A 12,387-nucleotide genomic window follows, 5' to 3' on the forward strand; every position below is an offset into this window, starting at 1 on the left:
TTCTAGCTATGGCCATAAGAAGCGACTTTAACAAGACCTTCAGCAGACTAGCCCAGCTCTTTTACTGGTTTCCCAAATCACTGACCTGCTCAAAGAATCGGAAATCCAAGTTGCTCTGGAACCAAAATGGAGGTAAGTTACCTCAGGCTAATGCTTTATTTTAAATATTTTTTTTCTGTTACTAAAATGGAGCCTCCCTCATGTTGCAGGGAGTGGAGGAGAATAATGGTCTTATCACATTTTAAAAGTATTACTTAACATGGTCATATGGAAGAAAATTGAGAGAAAATGAAATAAAGCAATTTGAGGGTGAGATATTAAAAGCCATGAACATTTTTGTAATTCAGTTTTATGCTTTTTAGGCATTTAGATTCAGAAAAGTGCTTTAGAGAAAGATGGAAAATGTTTAGTTTTCAAAAAAAAAATAAAAATAGCTCTTATTTTCAGTGAACCTTAATTTGCTCCTAGTACTAAAAATCTTAGAATAAACAGAAAAGAATAAATAAATCACACAATGAGTTTCCCTCCTTTCCCTAGAAAACTAAAAAGGTCAATGGATCTTATATATCTCTTGTTTGGGTCAGTTTATGTAGAATATTTTAATCAAATATTTATTTATCAAAGTGAGATTTTACAGCACCTTAAATATGCTACTGCATAAAACTTTGAATTTTCTATCCAGTCTGCCTGACTGGAATGTGCAGAGGTCAGAGGAGAGAGGATTAAAGGGAGTAGATGACCCTTCCAAGTCTAGTGTCTGAAGCACCCTCTGCAGAGCCCAGCTTTTACTCTCATGCTCTGCAGGGGGCCAGTGCTGGTTGTATTTCCTAGACTAAGGTAAGCAAATTCTCTCACTTCATAATGTTTCATCTTGCAGCTGAATCAAAATCAGAACTATGTTTTTCCACACCCATGTGGCTCAGCATCTTACATAAGTGCTTAGCAATTACCCTTGTTTGATAGATTATCAAACATAATCTGATGCTATGATAGATCATCCGGCACCAGATCCTCCTTTAATTAAAACAGAAGTGACTATGATCTATAATTACCAAGGAAGGTATCTTGATTAAGAAATTTAGAAAATGTAAGGCCCACTACATTTCAATTATGTCTTTTCCCTTGAATTAGTATTTTCTTTCATTCTTTTTGACTATCAGAATATGGGGAATTTAATAGTTTAAAAGTCTCTCTGTTTATATATACCATCCCTCAGATATGAAATAGTGTAATTAGGATGTTAGAGCCCCAAGGGAACTTAGAAAAATTCATCTTCTCCAATTGCTTCATTTTAAAAATGAGTCAACTGCCTCCAAAAGGTTAAATACCTTTATCTCCCGAAGCTATTACATGGGCAGAACCAGAACTTTATCCTGGATCATCTGATTCTTGGTCCAGTGTTCTTTTCCCCACATTGCAATGCTGGGTGTGTAAACATCAGAGAATGTGAACATATGCACTCTTGCTGAGTATTTTACATACTGCCTTCATCAGTGGATAATCTATACCTAGGAAGTTTAGTCACCTGTTTTTCCAAAGTCAAGCTTGCTAGTATTCTCATTAGTTTGGAGATTAATGGCCTATTTCCAACAACCTCTCTACATAAACTTAATGTTTATTTTTTTTCTTTTTAACAGCTGGCCTGTACAGGGATCAAACCCTGGGCCTTGGTGTTATCAACACCATGCTCTAGCCAACTGAGCTAACTGGCCAGCCCATAGTTACACTTAGTCTTATTAAAGAAAGTTTTTTGTTGAGATATTACTCTATTATAATGAGATTATCTAAATATGTTCCTCACAGGATTATATCCCCTGAAGAGCAAAAACTTTCTTTTACTCTATCTCCAGTGTTTAACACAGTGTTTTATATAGTGGGAGTCAATAATTATTTGTTTCACTGAATTGATTCATGAAAATAGCCATATGGGATTTTGAGTTGGACAAGTGAAAATAATGAAATGATTCTTAGAAATCTGCTAATCTCTGGGGATCCTTGCTCTGCCCTTCTATGTAGATTGATAGATTATGGCCACCTACAAAAGATAGCTCCACATCAAGTCATCTCTTCAGGATTAGACTCTTCTGTCACTCATCAATATCCTACAGTCATCTGAAGGTTGACAGAAACATGCCAATGGTCCTCTGAGTACCTCTATCCCAATCAACCCCACTTGAAAACTTAAATGGTCTCAAGGTAAAACCAATGATGGATATTTTAAGACTAATTAAGTGAAGGCTTCCAAATAATTTTACCACCCTGTAACTAACACAACATAGCTGACTCTTCTTCAGTTCTTATCTACCCATCTCCACCTTAGAAAGCAGTAAGTTACACCAAGGCATGAATTAGGAAGAAATCACTAAAGAACTTTGGTTCCCCCTTTCTGCCCCAGATTTTAGCAGTTAGCATAGTGATATTTGATGACTGGATGAAAGTCTACTGCTTCCTATAAGGAGGCAGACACAAGCACATCTAGAATACACAGAAAACCACCTGCCTCCCATGGGGAAGAAGACAAAGGTGAAAGCTGCTCACCAGACAGCATCCCATTTGTTCCCAATATTGCATGGCTTTCTCAAGGTTGCCTCTGTAGGCGAAGGAGCCCTACAGGTCCTTTGGAGGTGGAAGAACTGGCATGGGAGAAAGGTGGAGGGGATAAAGGTGGACAATCTGGTGTCTCACCTGTTGGAGAGTAGGGTGTACCTCCTAGTAGAATTTATTCTCCATTCATCAATGGGGCAACAGGCAGGCTAATGGACAAGATGACTTCACAAAATCTGTAAGGCCTGTCCTATAAAAGCAAGCTGTCTCTGTCTCTAAGAAGGAGCAAGGTTGAAACAAATATTAAACTGTCACTGTAAAAAGCTAATCATCTTCCCTCTGCAAGGAGAGAGGAGAAAGTTTAGAGGCAGAAAAAAAAAAATTTTTCACATACACACACAACAGAGTTCTTATTGATGGTTTAACAATAACCCATGTAGGGCCGGCCCGGTGGCGCACTGGATAAGTGCACCGCTTGGGAAGTGTGGCGGCGCTCCCGCCCGAGGGTTCGGATCCCACATACAGACCGGTTCCCGCTCACTGGCTGAGCGAGGCGCGGGAGCAACACCGAGGGTTGCGATCCCATTGCCGGTCCCCGGTCCGGTACAGGGGCAACACTGAGGGTTGCGATCTGTTGCCGGACACGGAAAAAGACAAAAAGACAAACAAAACAAAACAAAACAAAACAATAACCCATGTATGTAATGTCATCTGCAAGTAGGGATGGATAGTTTAACTTCCTCCTTTCTTATTTGGATGCCCTTTATTGCTTTCTCTTGCGTTAATGCTCTGGCTAGAACTTTCAGTACTATGTTGAATAACAGTGGGGAAAGTAGGCATCCTTGTCTTGTTCCAGATCTTAGAGGAAAAGCCTCCAATTTTTGTCTATTCAGTATGATATTAGCTGTGGGTTTGTTGTATATGGCCTTTACTGTGTTGAGGTACATTCCTTCTGTACTTAGTTTGTTGAGTGTTTTTATCATGAATGAGTATTGGATTTATTTTTTTTTTTCTTTTTGTCTTTTTCCGTGTCCGGCAATGGATCGCAACCCTCAGTGTCGCCCCCATACCGGACCGGGACCAGCAATGGGATCGCAACCCTCGGCGCTGCTCCCGCGCCTCGCTCAGCCAGTGAGCGGGAACCGGTCTGTATGTGGGATCCGAACCCTCGGCGGGAGCGCCGCCGCGCCTCCCAAGCAGCGCACTACAGCAGTGCGCCACCGGGCCGGCCCGAGTATTGGATTTTATCACATGCTTTTTCTGCATCTATCGAAATGATTGGTTTTTTCCCTTCATTCTGTTGATGTGATGTATCACATTTATTGATTTGCATATATTAAACCATCCTTGCATCCCTGGGATGAATCCCACTGGATCGTGATGAATGATCTTTTTTTTTTTCCTACCGGTAAGAGGATGACATCAGCATGGTGTGATCTGCACCAGCTCAGCCAGTAAGCGCACTGGCCATCCCTATATAGAATCTGAACCCACGGCCTTGGCGCTTCTAGCACCACACTCTCCCAAGTGAGCCACAGGGCCAGCCCATGAATGATCTTTTTAATGTGTTGTTGCATTCTGTTTTCTAGTATTTTATCTTGAGGACCTTCACATCTGTGTTCATTAGGGATATTGGTCTGTTGTTTTCCTTTTTTGTTGTATCTTTTTCAGGTTTTGGTAAAAGATTAATGTTGGCCTCATGGAATTAGTTTGGAAGTATTCCCTCTTCAATTTTTTGGAAGAATTTGAGAAGAATTGATATTAATTCTTCTTAAAATGTTTGGTACAGCCACTGTGGAAAACAGTAAGGAGGTTCCTCAGAGAACTGAAAATAGATCTACCTTATCACCCACCTATCCCACTACTGGGTATATACCCAAAGGAAATGAAATCAATATATCAAAAAGACACCTTTTCTACCATGTTCATCACAGCACTATTCACAATAGCCAAAAGATGGAATCAACCTAAATGCCCATCAATGGATAAATGGATTAAAAAACTGTGCTATATATACACAATGAATACTATTCAACTATAAAAAGAAATGATATCCTATTGTTTATAGCAATGTGGATAGAACTGGAAACCATCATGTGAAGTAAGTCAGGCACAGAAAGACAAATATCACATGATCTCACTATGTGGAATCCAAGAAAGAGTGGTTTTCATAGAAGTAGACAATAGAGTAATGGTTATCAAAGGCCAGTAGGGGATGGGGTGGAGGGGAGGAGAAGTGGTGGACTAACAGGTGTGAAACTATGCTATCCACACTAACTGAATCATTGTGCAGTATATGCATGTATTGAAAAAACACTGTACCCCACAAAATAAATATAAATAAAACTGGAAAAAACCCCAATAACTCAGATCCTTAACAATATTATCAAGCCATCCTAATAAAAAGTCAATACTTATTAATTCCTGAGGTATGGAAGCAAAGGATGGGGTCTCCTACATTAAATGAAATCCTTTTTGCTTGAGACAGACAAGACAATCTCCCCCTTTTGTTCTGAGGCACCTCTTGAATGAGCAATCTTATTGATAGCAAGGTTCCCCAAAGTGGTCATCACAACTCCAAATTGTCCTCTGTGAAATTATGTCAGAAGGTGGTGTAAGGGCAGGCCCGGTGGCGCACTCGGTAGAGTACAGCGCTTGGGAGCGCGGCGGCGCTCCCGCTGAGGGTTCGGATCCCATATAGAGACCGGTCCGCTCACTGGTTGAGTGCGGTGCGGGCGTGACACCGAGGGTTGCGATCCCGTTGCCGGTCAAAAAAAAAGATTTTTAAAAAGGAAAAAAAAAAAAAAAGAAGGTGGTGTAAGTTTAGTGGAAGACAATCCCATGAGTAATTGGCTGACGGTTGGTCAAAAGTAAAGACATTGTTTCTGAGGGTCTCAGCCCTCAACCCTAAAGTGAAGTTGTCCCAACTGCTGACCCAAGAATAGTAGCCTCCCAGCAGGTAAAACATATAAATGTTCTCAGAGACAAACGGTATATAACACATTGGACAAGCAGCAAGACAGGACTGCATGTTAAAAGCCAACTTTCACCAGGAGATACCAAAGTATGATTAGAATCTCCAAATTTCAGGAGACAAATAATAAATAACACTGAGAGGAATGGGTAAAGGGGCATGGAAATCAAGTACAATGTATATTGAGAAATAAAATTAAATTACATTAAATTAAAAAAATAAATAAATAAAAGTTAAATCAAAATAAATAAATAAATAACACTGACAGGCCAGAGAGATTATGATCAGAGTCCAGATTCAATGCAAAACCTCTGCAGTTGAAGACAGAGAGGCCTCAAGTAGGTGAGACTGAGAGGTCTCAGATATGCACATTACTACCTTGGCACTGCTCCCAACCCAGTTACAGCAGCAAGGGTCAAATCTCAAGAACCTCCAAACTGGTCTAGTTAAATCAACCTAAGCCTAAGCCCTGAAGACAAACTGAGAAGCCGTTCAACAGGGGAGACCTCATACCAGATGAACCTGGGGTCTCATCAAAGGAAATGATAAGAGTTATTATAGGATTTGGGGAAAGGGTGGAGTTTAGACAAAATGAGAATGAAGCACCATTTTAATAGGTGCAAAGCAGGGCTGTGTGTGAAGAGGACAACATCAGGTTTGGACTGCAAAGGCTCCTGTTTCCTTAGAAACTACAAAGTTAAGATGTATGTGGAATGTCATGTTCAGAAAATCCTTATCTGAAGTTCTGCACCTAGACTGGAAATCAAGGCTACCTTTTTGTGTCAAAGTGACTTAGATCCTTGAGGCAGGAGTGGGATGTTTCATTCTTACTGATGTTATTTCTTTTTTTTTTTTTTTTTTTGTCTTTTTCGTGACCGGTAAGGGGATCGCAACCCTTGGTGTGGTGTCGCCCGCACCATGCTCAGCCAGTGAGCGCACCGGCCATTCCTACATAGGATCCGAACCCGCGGCAGGAGCATCACTGCGCTCCCAGCGCCACACTCTCCCGAGTGCGCCACGGGGCCGGCCCTTACTGATGTTATTTCTATCAGCAAAGTTTCTCACAGTGCACAGTTTTACGGATTTCTCAAGGGTTATTATGACACTTTACAGCTGCAGTATAAGTATATCCTTGGGAAACACATTAGCATTATCTATTTTTATCTTTCCAATCTGATGAATAGTAGAAGAGAGTTTGACTTTTTCAATCCAAGCTAATTTGTACTACCTCATTTGTTATTGCTTGGTTGTTGTTTTTTTTAATGTATTTGTTTTCATTGTGCCTATCTCTAATTCATTCCATATTTTTCAATAGCCTGCCAATACAATTTTTCATATAATGAAATATTTTAGATAGATAGACTATCACTTACACACATCACCTGCACTCCCACCCTTGCCTTCAGCACAGAGCTCTCCTTTTCTTGCTCCCATGTGGAGTTCGCTCTCTGGGCCTGGTTGAGCCTTTGTCCTGGGAATTCCCTTTGCCTCTTTCTTGAGTTAGATCATCTACTTCATGAGCCCTATTTCTTCATTCCTTGTTTACTTCCTCACTTCAGTGGAGAACCTCTAGTAGCTTTCTGTAAAATGGGTACACAAAAGGTATTTCATGTCTAGTATTCAGAAATTTCCCAATGAAGTGCTTTGGGGTGGCCTTCTAAAAATTATTTATTTAACCAGGCACTTAACTGGGTCCTTTGAAACTGGAAACACATGCCTTTCAGTTCTGGGGAGTTTTCTTGCTTTATTTGCTAATGTCTTACCTTTGAACTCTTCTATTCTGTTAAAGGATCTTGAACTTCTTAGACTGATCCTTTAACTTTTACTCCCCCAGCAGTCACCTCACTGTCTTTTTATCCTACATTATATCCCAGCAACTGATTGTGGGCCCCCTTAGGACAGAGACGTATTTTACAACTCTATCCCTCGTCCCTTTCCCAGGACCAAAAGAGTCCTGGGCAATCGTCTGTGAACCTAAGTAAGAAAATCTAGAAAGAACAGAATTACTTCTTTTTTGTTTTTGAAACTTTTAATTGTGAAATTACTTAAGAAAAACAGAAATATCATACAATAATATGACTGAAAAGTAATAAACATTAAAAAAACAATTTATTGGAAAAAAACCAATTTGTTGCAATATTTTCTGACATCACTACATCTGGCTGGGCTGCTACTTGCTTTGGTACATGTTGTAAAGAAAGAGTTGGCTCAACAGATCATTTGAGAAGAATGTAGTGAGTGTAAACTGGCTAGGAGAGCAAACTTCTTCTAATCAAAGTACTTGATCATGTTATTTTTCCTGGGGTTATTGCTGTTTGTAAAAAAAATAATGCTTATGAATTTTATTTAAAGGGACTGAAGTCTTATCTCTTAAAGATAGTTATCATGTATAAAAGTAAAAAACCAAATTTCTTAAACAATCTGAAATAATTCAGACTTTTTATTTGTTCAGACTAATGTTTTCCTAATCTATCTTTGGTATTCATTCCAAAAGTGCAAATGTGGTTTGGTATTAAGAAACTATTAATGTAATCCACCATATCAAAAGGTTAAAGAAATGGAAAAAGCCTATGATTTTTTTCAATATGTACTGCAAAGGCATATAATAAAATTCATCATTTATTTCTGATTTTTAAAAAAATCTTAGTAAAATAGAAATAAATGGAAATATATTTCCTTTTTTTTTTTTTTCTAAAAGATGACCGGTAAGGGGATCTTAACCCTTGACTTGGTGTTGTCAGCACCACGCTCACCCAGTGAGCAAACCGGCCATCCTTATATGGGATCCGAACCCGTGGCCTTGGTGTTATCAGCACCACACTCTCCCGAGTGAGCCACGGGCCAGCCCTGAAATATATTTCCTTGACATGAGTTTTATATATCCTTCATACTTAAACCCAACATTAATGTCTGATATTTTCCCGTTAAAGTCAGGAATAAAACAAGGATTTCGACTAATGTTATTTCTACTAACAATATTACTATTATGTAATGAAGTTCTAAATGTACCATAAAAGGCAAAAAAATAAAAGAGAGAATATGATGTTACCTAAAAATTCTGGAAAGGAAAAGTCACCACTGTCATTATTTGCGCCCAACATGATTATATATGAGGAAACCTCAAGAGAATTAATTAACTGAGAATAATTTTAGAAACAATAAAGAATTCTATAAGGTATCTATTTGTAACACTTATAGACCAAAATTAATATTTTCATTTATAAAAATAATAACCAAGAATAACAAGAAAAAAACAAATTATAATAACAATAAAGGGACAAAAAAACCTATAAGAGAGAGACGTATAGGAGGAAGACTTACAAATTCTACTTAGAAACATAAAAGATGACTTGAGCAAATGGAAGGTATCCCTTGCTCTTATTGAAAGGATTCATCCCCCTAAATTAAGCTATAATTTTAATGTGATTGCAATCAAAATACAACAAAAAATATTTGGGGGGGAGCAAAATAAAATGATTCTGAATTTTATCTAGAAGAATAAACATGGAGGAATATTCAAGAAGATACTAGCCCTACCAGGTATTAAAATGTATTACAACACTGCTAAAAAGAATAAAATAAACCTAGAGGTATTGATGTATTGATATGGAAAGATAACACAGAGCAAGATGTATATATGATGCCATTTGCACACAAAAAGTGTGTATATACATATACACACACACACCTTATATAACTATAAAGTTTATAGCAAACTTTTAAATATTGGTTACTCTGGGAAGTGAGATTGAAAACTGGGACAGGAAAAAGTGAGGATATTTCCTGTTACTCTCTATTCTTTTTATGGCTTCATTTAGATAAATTATCTAGGGAATCATACCTCAACAAAATGTTTTAAAAATAATTTTTATAAATTTTAAAATAAAATGTAAAAATACTAATTATTCATAATTAATAAGGAAATGAAAACCTTTTGCAGTATGCATTTCAAGTCAGCACATTCTATGGTAGCAGAACATTCACTGGTCTGTTTGTGTGTGTGGTTGGCTGGTTTGATCACTGGTCTTTCATGTCCTGCATCATAAGAGATTCTGTGGGCAAGTGAGTTTGAGAAGCACTGCTACCTCGTCTCCTTTCTAGGACACCGAAATAGATTAGCACATTAAAGTTCTGCAGTAAAGAAAACTGTTTAACTTTGTTGAACCATTGTTTCCAAACTTATTTAAATTTAATTTTGGCTTTGGCATATTTACCTTCTTTTATTATCTTTGTCTCATTAGTATTCCTCCTAGACATTAAGGACATATTCAAAGGGAGATATGATCAAGAGGGAAAGGGTGATGGAAAAAACCAGAAATGCCACAGTCTGATGAAGAAACTTTTATCACCAAACATACAATCCAGAGGGAACACATTTTGGGAAATACTGGTATATTCATTGCTTTTATTCTATAACTAGAAGCTCAAAACCCAGAAGTCACAAGATTGATGGTGCATGGATTTGAAGACCTCTCTCCTGCCTCCCTCGTATTATTTTTAAAAATATATTTGCTCTTAGGGCGATAGAAATCATGTCAGTGATTTCCTGACAGGAGACAAGGACAGACTGCAAAGGCCCATCAGGGCTGATGTGTTACATCTTTTGTTTTTTGTTTTTGTTTTTGTTTGCAGCTGGCAGGTACTGGGATTGCCGTGACCTTGGTGTTATAAGGCTGCACTCTAACCAACTGAGCTAACTGGCCAGCCGATATGTTACATCTTTACTGGGGTGGTAGTTACACAGGTGTGTACATCAAAACTCCCCCACCTGCAAATCTCTGCATTTTATTGTGTATAAACTATAGCTCAAGGAAATACATCTAAGTGAATATGTAATTAGCTCTGAAGAGATGTAGGAGGCAGAGTATCTATGTGGTTAAAAGCACAGGTGCTAGGACCAAACTGCCCAAATTCATAATCCCAGCCCCATGGCTTTCTCTGTGTGACTGTGGTCAAGTTCCTCAATCTCTCTTAAGTGAGTTGATGGAGATAACACAGTTAGATCAGAACTTGGCACATTATTAAGTACTCTATAGATGTTAGCTTCTATTTCTAGTCCTAATGGTGCATTCAGGAGAGATGCTAATTTTTGATCCTTTAAAGAGAAAAAAAAGTGTGTTTTAGGTACCCGGATTAGGAGCATAGATATATGTGTTAAATGTAAATTTGGTGTTTCAGTTCTCCGAATTTCTGTTACTATTTCTGCTAGCTAAAAAGTATTGAGGTCATTAATGAAAAGAGGACATTGAAAAAAAGAGGGATGATAAACCAAAGATGACCGATTGAAATGAGAAGTATTAGTACAGCCTCTGGAAAGTCTACATTAAAGTCTTAGAATAGATGGATTTTAAATGTCTATGAGCCCCAAGGAGCTGGAGATGGCCAGTCTTTAGAATAAGTGAAAGTGATGTCAACTGGCTAAATAGTATCCCCAAAGGCTCTAGATGTAGCCTTCTGATGAGGGAGGTCTGCAAACAGGGAGAAGGTGAGTGGTCGAAGCCACATTCCCTGCAGTCAGCTGGGAATGGTCTGCATGGTCATCTGTAGAAGGGTGTAGAGACTGGCGTACCTTGACCAGTGCACAAGCTTCCTGGTTATGGCCTGAAAGGGTGCAGAGACATATGCTCCCAGTGCCACTCCCCAGCTGCCCTACCAAAGCGATGCCTCCAGTGTTTGGGACCAGCCCCCATCATCACTTTCCTGTAGTGATGCTCAGTTGTGGCACTAAAGCATGTGGCATTAAAGTAGACAGGAGATGTGGGTTAGAGCAATAGGGAGCTGAGGAATGTTCTCTGATGGAGAAATCTGTCCCTATTCCTCGGGCATGGCAGAAGAAAGAGGCCCAAAGTCCATCCTGTGAGCTGAGATCGGGATCCCAGTCAGATTATGGCATTTCTGTCTTTCATCACCTCCCTCTGGGCCATATCTCCCCTTGAGTATGTCCTCAATGTCAGGGAACTGTACCGATAAGACAAGTGCTCTAAAAGTAGGCAAATCCACCTAGGCCAACTAAAGTCAGAGAAGTCTATCTTCTAATTTTGAAAGTCCTCACCTGATCATCTGATGCTGAAAAATGACATACACATATGCACAAAGGAATAAAGAATAGTTGCCATGGGTATCGGGACTGTGGGTAATATTTTTCTTCCTTCCATGCACATGTGTACCTGTTCTCCAAAATTCCATCATGGTCACCATTCCCATTTATTGGATGGCTGCTATGTGGTGGTAGCCTGTATAAAAACATTGCAAGTATTATTCCCCACCTCAGTTTATTTTGACCAAAGGAGGGGTCTCAAAGGCTCGAAGCGGCTAAATAATTTGACTGGGTCACTCATCTAAACAGTGCCATAGTCTGAGGAAGTGAATTTTGCTTTCAGCTATTGCTGAGTTGGAGCTCTTCACCCCTTCAGAACCCTGTGGGTCTCTTCCCCCAGATGCTGGGAACACCGCATGTGTTCTGCTTGTTTGATTGATTCTGCTTGTTTGATTGATTCATCTCTATAGGAGGTGGGAGTCTGTGAGATTATGCAACACTTGACTTCAGAAGCTTCAAAATTTGTTTCGCACTTGTAAGTTCTTTAGAAATAGCAAACTTTTTTGGAACACTGGGAGGCATGAAAGCAAATGCCTTTCGAAATGAACTGTGTTTTCTATGACATGGTTTTCAGACAGATCCGGAAAGCTCAGACAAAAGAGAACATCTTTGAAAATACAAAAAAGTCTATGTTACAAGATGGACCTTCTCCAGGCTCAAAACTATTCTTTCTTTCTTTTTTTTTTTTTTTTTTTTTTTTGGGGGATTTAAAAAAAAAAAAAAAAATTGAAAAAAAATTTTTTTTTTCCAAGTTCAAAATTTATTTTTTTTT

Source organism: Galeopterus variegatus, unplaced genomic scaffold (assembly GCF_000696425.1).
Source record: "Galeopterus variegatus unplaced genomic scaffold, G_variegatus-3.0.2 Scaffold771, whole genome shotgun sequence".
NCBI classification, from domain to species: domain Eukaryota; kingdom Metazoa; phylum Chordata; class Mammalia; order Dermoptera; family Cynocephalidae; genus Galeopterus; species Galeopterus variegatus.